Source organism: Triticum urartu, chromosome 4A (assembly GCF_056163025.1).
Source record: "Triticum urartu cultivar PI428250 chromosome 4A, HENAU_Tu73, whole genome shotgun sequence".
NCBI lineage: Eukaryota > Viridiplantae > Streptophyta > Magnoliopsida > Poales > Poaceae > Triticum > Triticum urartu.
Genome location: NC_141876.1, coordinates 341,532,673 through 341,541,851, shown reverse-complemented (window position 1 = coordinate 341,541,851; position 9,179 = coordinate 341,532,673). Strand labels below are relative to the sequence as shown.

General features: G+C 44.9%; 1 pseudogene; it reads right to left on the bottom strand.

The window, feature by feature from the left end:
• Nucleotides 1-7,569: 7,569 nt before the first annotated feature.
• LOC147975786 (uncharacterized) lies at nt 7,570-8,256 on the bottom strand (annotated as a pseudogene).
• Between the last annotated feature and the right edge of the window lie 923 nt (nt 8,257-9,179).

Genomic DNA, 9,179 nt, shown 5'->3' with positions numbered 1-9,179 from the left:
TCAGACTGATGTTTCATCAAGTAGATATACCCATATCTGCTCAAATCATCTGTGAAGTTCAGAAAAAAAACGATACTTGCCGTGAGCCTTAACACTCGTCGGACCGCATACATCAGTATGTATTATTTCCAATAAGTCAGTTGCTCGCTCCGGAGAACGGAGTCTTAGTCATCTTGCCCATGAGGCATGGTTCGCAATCATCAAGTGATTCATAATCAAGCGATTCCAAAATCCCATCAGCATGGAGTTTCTTCATGCGCTTTACACCAATATGACCTAAACGGCAGTGCCACAAATAAGTTGCACTATCATTATTAACTTTGCATCTTTTGGTTTCAATATTATGATTATGTGTATCACTACGATCGAGATCCAACGAACTATTTTCATTGGGTGTGTAACCATATAAGGTTTTATTCATGTAAACAGAACAACAATTTATTCTCTTACTTAAATGAATAACCGTATTACAATAAACATGATCAAATCATATTCATGCTCAACGCAAACACCAAATAACACTTATTCAGGTTCAACACTAATCCTGAAAGTATAGGGAGTGTGCGATGATGATCATATCAATCTTGGAACCACTTCCAACACACATCGTCACTTCACCCTCAACTAGTCTTTATTCTGCAACTCCCATTTCGAGTTACTAATCTTAGCAACTGAACTAGTATCAAATACTGAGGGGTTGCTATAAACACTAGTAAAGTACACATCAATAACATGTATATCAAATATACTTATGTTCACTTTGCCATCCTTCTTATCTGCCAATCACTTGGGGTAGTTCCGCTTCCAGTGACCAGTCCCTTTGCAGTAGAAGCACTTAGTCTCAGGCTTAGGATCAGACTTGGGCTTCTTCACTTGAGCAGCAACTTGCTTGCTGTTCTTCTTGAAGTTCCCCTTCTTCCCTCTGCCCTTTTCTTGAAACTAGTGGTCTTGTCTACCATCAACACTTGATGTTTTTTTCGATTTCTACCTTTATCAATTTCCGCATTACGAAGAGCTTGGGAATTGTTTCCGTTATCCCTTGCATATCATAGTTCATCACGAAGTTCTACTAACTTGGTGATGGTGACTAGAGAATTCTGTCAATCACTATCTTATCTGGAAGATTAACTCCCACTTGATTCAAGCGATTGTAGTACTCAGACAATCTAGGCACATGCTCACTAGTTGAGCGATTCTCCTCCATCTTTTAGCTATAGAACTTGTTGGAGACTTCATATCTCTCAACTTGGGTATTTGCTTGAAATATTAACTTCAACTCCTGGAACATCTCATATGTTCCATGACGTTCAAAAAGTCTTTGAAGTCCCGATTCTAAGCCATTAAGCATGGTGCACTAAACTATCAAGTAGTCATCATATTGAGTTAGCCAAACGTTCATAACGTCTGCATCTGCTCCTGCAATAGGTCCATCACCTAGCAGTGCATCAAGGACATAATTCTTCTGTGCAGCAATGCGGATAAACCTCAGATTACGGATCCAATCCGCATCATTGCTACTAACATCTTTCAACACAATTTTCTCTAGGAACATATCAAAATAAACACAGGGAAGCAACAATGCGAGCTATTGATCTACAACATAATTTGCAAAATACTACCATGACTAAGTTCATGATAAATTTAAGTTCAATTAATCATATTACTTAAGAACTCCCACTTAGATAGACATCCCTCTAATCCTCTAAGTGATCACGTGATCCAAATCAACTAAACCATGTCCGATCATCACGTGAGATGGAGCAGTTTCATTGGTGAACATCACTATGTTGATCATATCTACTATATGATTCACGCTCGACCTTTTGGTCTCCGTGTTCCGAGGCCATATCTGTATATGCTTGGCTCGTCAAGTATAACCTGAGTATTCCGCGTGTGCAACTGTTTTGCACCCCTTGTATTTGAACGTAGAGCCTATCACACCCGATCAACACGTGGTGTCTCAGCACGAAGAACTTCCGCAATGGTGCATACTCAGGGATAACACTTCTTGATAATTAGTGAGAGATCATCTTAAAATGCTACCGTCAAACTAAGCAAAATAAGATGTATAAAAGATAAACATCATATGCAATCAAAATATGTGACATGATATGGCCATCATCATCTTGCGCCTTTGATTTCCATCTCCAAAGTACTGTTATGATCTCTATCGTCACCGGCATGACACCATGATCTCCATCATCTTGATCTATATCAATGTGTCGTCACGTGATCGTCTCGCCAACAATTGCTCTTGAAACTATTGCTATCGCATAGCGATAAAGTAAAGCAGTTATTGGGCGCTTGCATCTTATGCAATAGAGAGACAACCATAAGGATTTTGCCAGTTGCCGATAACTTCAACAAAACATGATCATCTCATACAACAACTTATATCTCATCACGTCTTGACCATATCACATCACAACATGCCCTGCAAAAACAAGTTAGACGTCCTCTACTTTGTTGTTGCAAGTTTTACGTGGCTGCTACGGGCTTAGCAAGAACCGTTCTTACCTACGCATCAAAAACCACAACGATAGTTTGTCAAGTTGGTGTTGTTTTAACCTTCGCAAGGACCGGGCTTAGCCACACTCGGTTCAACTAAAGTTGGAGAAACTGACACCCGCCAGCCACCTGTGTGCAAAGCACGGCGGTAGAACCAGTCTCGCGTAAGCGTACGCGTAATGTCGGTCCGGGCCGCTTCATCCAAGAATACTGCCGAACCAAAGTATGACATGCTGGTAAGCAGTATGACTTATATCGCCCACAACTCACTTGTGTTCTACTCGTGCATATAACATCAAACCATAAAACCTAGGCTCGGATGCCACTGTTGGGGAACGTATTAATTTCAAAAAAATTCCTACGCACATGCAAGATCATGGTGATGCATAGCAACGAGGGGAGAGTGTGATCTACGTACCCTTGTAGATCGATAACGGAAGCGTTTGGTTGATGTAGTCGTACGTCTTCACGGCCCGACCAATCAAGCACCGAAACTACGGCACCTCCGAGTTTTAGCACACGTTCAGCTTGATGACGATCCCCGGACTCCGATCCAGCAAAGTGTCGGGGAAGAGTTCCGTCAGCACGACGGCGTGGTGACGATCTTGATGTACTACTGTCGCAGGGCTTCGCCTAAGCACCGCTACAATATTATCGAGGACTATGGTGGCAGGGGGCGCCGCACACGGCTAAGAATATGACAACGTGGATCAACTTGCGTGTCTATGGGGTGCCCCCAGCCCCCGTATATGAAGGAGTGGAGGAGGGGAGGGCCAGCCCTCTCTATGGCGCGCCCTAGGGGAGTCCTACTCCCACCGGGAGTAGGATTCCCCCTTTCCTAGTCCAACTAGGAGTCCTTCCATGTAGTAGGAGTAGGAAACAAGGAAGGGGCGCAGCCCCTCCCCCTAGTCCAATTCGGACTAGGCCTTGGGGGGGCGCGCGGCCTGCCCTAGGCAGCCCCTCTCTCTTTCCCGTGTGGCCCAATAAGGCCCAATACTTCTCCCGGCGAATTCCCGTAACTCTCCGGTACTCCGAAAAATACTCGAATCACTCGGAACCTTTCCGATGGCCGAATATAGTCGTCCAATATATCGATTTTTACGTCTCAACCATTTCGAGACTCCTTGTCATGTCCCCGATCTCATCCGGGACTCCGAACTCCTTCGGTACATCAAAACTCATAAACTCATAATATAACTGTCATCGAAACCTTAAGCGTGCGGACCCTACGGGTTCGAGAACAATGTAGACATGACCGAGACACGTCTCCGGTCAATAACCAATAGCGGGACCTGGATGCCCATATTGGTTCCTACATATTCTACGAAGATCTTTTATCGATCAGACCGCATAACAACATACGTTGTTCCCTTTGTCATCGGTATGTTACTTGCCCGAGATTCGATCGTCGGTATCCAATACCTAGTTCAATCTCGTTATCGACAAGTCTCTTTACTCATTCCGTAATACATCATCCCGCAACTAACTCATTAGTTGCAATGCTTGCAAGGCTTAAGTGATGTGCATTACCGAGAGGGCCCAGAGATACCTCTCCGACAATCGAAGTGACAAATCCTAATCTCGAAATACGCCAACCCAACATGTACCTTTGGAGACACCTGTAGAGCACCTTTATAATCACCCAGTTACGTTGTGACGTTTGGTAGCACACAAAGTGTTCCTCCGGCAAACGGGAGTTGCATAATCTCATAGTCATAGGAACATGTATAAGTCATGAAGAAAGCAATAGCAACATACTAAACGATCGGGTGCTAAGCTAATGGAATGGGTCATGTCAATCAGATCATTCACCTAACGATGTGATCCCGTTAATCAAATAATAACTCTTTGTCCATGGTTAGGAAACATAACCATCTTTGGTTAACGAGCTAGTCAAGTAGAGGCATACTAGTGACACTCTGTTTGTCTATGTATTCACACATGTATTATGTTTCCGGTTAATACAATTCTAGCATGAATAATAAACATTTATCATGATATAAGGAAATAAATAATAACTTTATTATTGCCTCTAGGGCATATTTCCTTCAGTAGGTATATATAGGAGGAAGGAGTACGTCGGTGGAGCAACAGGGGGCCCACGAGGGTGGAGGGCACACCATGGGGGGTAGGTGCGCCCCCCTACCTCATGGCCTCCCTGTTGGATGCTTGATGTAGTGCCAAGTCTCGTGGATCTTGTTCGTTCCAAAAATCATGTTCCCGAAGGTTTCATTTCGTTTGGACTTCGTTTGATATTTCCTTTCTTCGAAACCCTAAAATAGGCAAAAAAACAGCAATTCTGGGCTGGGCCTCCGGTTAATAGGTTAGTCCCAAAAAATAATATAAAAGTGTATAATAAAGCCCAATAATATCCAAAACAGAAGATAATATAGCATGGAGCAATCAAAAATTATAGATACGTTGGAGACATATCATGCCCCAAGGATCGACAAGCCAAACAAGTCATGGGGGAAGAATGACGGCCCAGTATGCATGGCTCATGACGTGGAGAGGGTATAGGGGCTAGATCAGCCCCTGATGGGGCCAGATTCTGAGAACATAAACATTTCCCAGTACTATCCCCACAACATTGAAAGAAGAGGCCCATTCAAATTGCTGGCAGATGGCCAAAACAATCACAAAGAGAGCAGTGCTTAAGCCTTCTGTATATATATTCCTTTGTTGGTATTGAGCAAATATCCACCATTAACTTAACGCACTCATCATCATAACCAGCTTGCCAAGCATCTAGGATATGGAAAAGGGTATCATCCGGAATAGAATCCCATATACCTTGCTTGAACAGATATCCCTGGAAAGATGGCAACTTATCTATCAAGGCGGAAGGAATTGGTAGGTTGACAGCCCCAATACGAAAGAGATCTTGATTTTCCGAAGAAACCGGAACCGTAAACCTGCCAAAAGAGATCTCCGATGAGAAACTGACACCGGAATATCCCTCCATCGGTGTTGAAGTCAACCCCAAGTTCTCAAAGACATATAATGAGGCCGGATCAATGTCATCAATGGATTGGAATGAAAGCCATTTGGATTTGATTGCCAGGCCAGGTGACGAGGCCAGGTCATTGATCTCAGTGTCCGCGTTCCAGCCATGGGATCGATGGCGAGGCATTACTCCTCGATGGAGATGAAAATGACATATGAAGTCCGGCCAAATACGATCCCATAAGCCATAAATAAAATGACCCACATGATTAGATGCCACCGAGAACCGAAAATGCCGATCACCCAAACGAATCACCTTAAAGTAGTTGCGATGTATGAACAAACTTGTATATGGAATTGACCTGTAGTTTTAGTAGGATATATATTATACTATAACATGTTTGTTCTGCAAGGTCATTTAGAGTGTACTTTGCTAACATGTTAAGAGAACTGCAACACTGATCTATTGAACCTCTTTTTTGTTCAAGTGTTGGGGTTCTGATCTAACTAGTGTCGATACCAGGTGTGGTACTAAAGAAAAATAGGTGGAACTATCTAGTCTTAATAGCTAACAAATCTGAACAACAATACAAATTTTGTTGTATTTGTTGATACTACTGAACAAATTGATGGAAATATACATTCAGATGTTGATTTACAGCCTAGATTGTGTCAAAAATTGTGAGGGAAAAAATATACCCAACTTCCCTACAGGTCTGTGTGTGTGAGGCGATGAAGAAATGGTGCTCGAAACCCCCTGTTGGGTATCATCAGGCACCCGAGCATGCTGCGCCACTCAGTGTTGGTGAGCTCTAGACCCTCTGCGTACACGCATATGTCCGCTACCGACGCCATCCTTGCCAAACACCCGCACTTATAGTCCATGGAGGTGTCAGTGAAATTTCAAAGAACAGCTAGGGATGGGAGGAACCCTAGGTCTACCATTTGAAGAAAAAGAGGAACAGGGGAGGAGTTCTGTCAGTCTGGAGCGCGCATGGATTGGTTTTTATGCAACCAATTGAGCAATGAAAGTAATAAATGTTGTGGTTGGTGTTAGGTGGTGGATTGATTCTGATTCAGTGTACGCGATTGCATTTGACAAGCAACAACACTGCTTACATGAATATACTGAACTGCAATGTCGTATCACAATGTACTGCAGAACGTGTGGTTGGGCCTATGTTTGGGGAGTGGTATGTGGGATTTTTTAATTTCCAGCGGCCTCTATTTTGCGTGTTGGGCCTGTGTTTGAGGATTGAAGACGTATTCGGCCCAAGTCGGCCTGGCAGCACGGCTGGTTCCCAGTGCACTGTGTGTGTGCCCTAATGTTCAGTCCCACCTCGCCGGCCGAGAGCGCGCACGACATGTTTATAAGCCCTGGCGAGGCATCCGTATCGAAATCCTCTGTTACTTATTTGGGCGCTTATACATGACGCTAACTGCTCAATCCCTCTGACATGTGGGCCCATGTGTGCCCGGCCCCATGCATCGTGGCTCAGAACGGACTCTCCTACTGTGGGCATAGACTTACTATGAGACAGGCTAGGGCCTGGTTACACATGGGTGGTCAATTTTTTTAGTTTGTATTTTTTCGTCTTACATATTTTTCTAATGTAGGGGCGTGCACTTCTTAGTAAATCATTTGTGCACTGCATTGATCATGTCTCTGTACTGCATGTTCACATATTCCACACTACCTATAGAGGCCGCATTTTCTTTTTGTGTTTTTGATCTTATGTATTCTTTTTTCTAGTGTATGGTGTGCACTTCTTTGTTGGGTATGTGTGCACTGCATTCCTCAGAGTGTTGTACTGCAGGTGTACACATTTTGCAATGCATGCATCTTATTTGTGCACTGCATTTTCGTTCGTTTTGTGCACTGCTCGAATCACATACTTTATGCAGTGCATGCATCCTAATTCAAATAAAGTTCTTCAAAACAAAAGCAAAGTTCATCATTACAAGCCATTTTGTATGACAAGGAAACTAAGATCAGCAAAAGTAAATGATCACAAGCAAACTAATGATACATAAGCAAACAACAGAAAGCAAATTTGATGATAAATCTAAAACGACACAAGCAATGTTGGCTCTTGGCCGGCACCGTCTGCTTCTTCACCAGTTAGCATCTCCCCAGCTGCTCCTAGCGCGCTTCTTGGGGGGCTTCTCCTTCTCCAGCTTCGCACGACGAAGCCCGTCCTGGGTGAGGGTGATGCGGCTCCATATCTCGTACGCTGCATAGGTGTCCTTTTCCGCGTACTCGATGTGCCTCATGGTCAGAGGCAGGGTGGCCCAGTGCTTGTGTTCATCGTCGGTGATCATCTTCTTCATGTTGTTGTAGTAGTCGTCGACGAGCATGCTAGCGACGTCTGCAAGGGAGTCCAACTCCTTTGTGGCCTCGAGCACCCTCCATTCCTTCTGGATGTCAACGAAGTTGGCGACCTCCAGATTGACGCGCTCTAGCCTGGTTTGGTCACCGCGGATGGAGAAGCCAACAAAGGTGTACCTAGGGTCGGCGAGGAAGTTGTCTCAGATGGTGCACCTTTCAGTGGCGCTCAGTTGGAAGAGCAGCATTGGCTGAGTCTTTCCGTTGTAGAGTTGGACGAGGGCGGGTTTCTGCGTCGCGTCAAGCTCGTTGTTGTACTCGAGATCAATCCCGACAATCTTGTGGCACTAGAGCCTGAGGTGGCGCTCGTACTGCTCGAGGGAGGTCGTCATCTGCTTCTCGTCGTTGGTGTGGATGACGTGCAACTTAGTGTTGCCATGTGCCTCCACGTCCCAATACTCGTCGACGAACCCCATCACCGGAAGTAGGGCTTGGTGTCTTCTGTGGAGATTGGTGTAATGGAGCGATTTGGTGGCAGCGCAATGGATGCTTGTGTTGTTGTGGATGAGAAAGCGTTGCCAGGGGTCTAATTTTAAAGGGGCGATGGCCGCTGTGGATGAACTGCACGATCTCGCTGACGATGCGGTTGTGCAGATCGTGGGTTGGGGTTGCGTCTGTGATCGTGGGTTTGTGGCGATGGAACCGCTCGGATTGGGCGGTTGTGCCCGAACGTGGTTTTTAGCGCGGTTTTATTTTATTTTTCATTAGTACAATCTGCTAACCACCATGTTCTATGGGAACGGGCATTTTTCACGCTTATATGTATCGTACGTGTTCCCGAAATTGCATTTGCTTATGATACTGAACTTCTTCGTCTAACCAAAAGCACTACATTTGTCTATATGTTTGTAGTGCACCTTTATTTTTGTTGTACTTGTTGCAACCCATGTATTCATGTGTGTATTCCGAAACTGCATTGCTTATGATACTGCACTGCTTTCTCTAACCAAATGCACTTCATTATCTAGAGTTGCGTCATGCATCTGTTTTTTTGCGTGTACGTGATGTAGCCCCTGTCACGGGAGGTGGGGGTTCCCCCCCCCATTTTTCTTAATTTTCAGTAGCCTCTCCTTTGCGTGTTGGGCCTGTGTTTGAGGAGTGAAGACGTATTCGGCCCAAGTCAGCCTGTCAGCACGGCTGGTTCCCAGCATGCTGTGTGTGCGCCCAAATGTTTACTCCCACCTCACCCGCGGAGAGCGCGCATGACCTGTTTATAAGCCCTAACAAGGCATCCGTATCGAACTCCTCTGTTACTTATTTGGGTGCTTATATACGGTGCACACTGCTCAATCCCTCTGACCTGTGGGCCCATGTGTGCCCGGCCCCATGCATCGTGGCT